Genomic DNA, 1221 nt, shown 5'->3' with positions numbered 1-1221 from the left:
TGTGAGAATATATGAAGTTTGTCTTTCTCTGTCTGGCATCTTTCACTTAACATAATGACCTCCATTTCCCTCCATGTTGTTGCAAATGACAGTATCTCATTCTTTTTATGGATAAATAGTACTGCATTGTGTGTGTGTACCATATCTTCTTTATCCATTCATCTGTTGATAGAAACTTAGATTGCTTCCAAATCTTGGCTATTGTGAATAGAGCCACAATAATCATGAGAGTGCAGATATCTCTTTTGATATACTGATGTCCTTTCTTTTGGGTATTTACCTAGTTGATGTCCTTTCTTTTGGGTATATACCTAGCAGTAGGATTGCGGGATCATATGGTAGTTCTATTTTTAGTTTATTGAGGAACCTCCAAACTGTTCTCCACAGTGATTATAATAATTTACATGCCCACCAACAGTGTACAAGGGTTCCCTGTTCTCCACATCCTCATAAGCATTTGTTATTGCCCGTCTTTTTTTTAGTAAGAAAACATTTTTAAAGCCTTTATTTACAAAAGCTTTAAAACAAATAATACCCTCTGTTTTGCAAATAATATTTGTTTAAAAGGACCACCCAGTTACAGCACTGTAATATCATGAATAAAGAATGTACAAGGGAGACAAATCAATGTGACTAACATTTGGAGATTTGCTAATATTATTGATTGAAGTATAGGTAATACACATTCTAACTTGTAGTCCATCATTTCAGGGTAGAGTTAATGGTTACCGAAAAGTCTTCCTACATCCTACACATGCTCTGGTCTGGTCACATGTTCTGCATGGTGAAATATTTCACAGTCTCTTTTGTCAATATATGTAAAATAGATTGCAAAGATATACACAAAAAAATAAACAAGCATTACACTCCTCAGGTAATTTTATTAGCTCTCTCTATATATTCTCAAGCATCAAAATGTTATATTTGATTGAAGATTTGTTTCAGAAAATATTTTACCCTTTATTTATGTACTCATATATCTATGAGTACATAATATATATATTATATACATACATATATATGGATTTTGTTGTTTTGTACCACATCTCTTCATTACTTACCTTTGTAGCAACTATGAAAGCACAATTTTTAACTTCTAATTTAATTTGGTACAACATATACCTAAAGACTTGTTATCTTTGGATTTTAAAAAAACCAATTTGTATAACCAACAAATCAAGAGCATCGTAAGTATGGCTACAAAATGAAAAAAAAAAAAAA

This window comes from Rhinopithecus bieti, unplaced genomic scaffold, assembly GCF_001698545.2.
Source record: "Rhinopithecus bieti isolate Rb0 unplaced genomic scaffold, ASM169854v2 scaffold_3714, whole genome shotgun sequence".
Taxonomy (NCBI): Eukaryota; Metazoa; Chordata; class Mammalia; order Primates; family Cercopithecidae; genus Rhinopithecus; species Rhinopithecus bieti.
The sequence above is the reverse complement of the archived record's forward strand: the minus strand, read 5'-3'. Positions refer to the sequence as shown.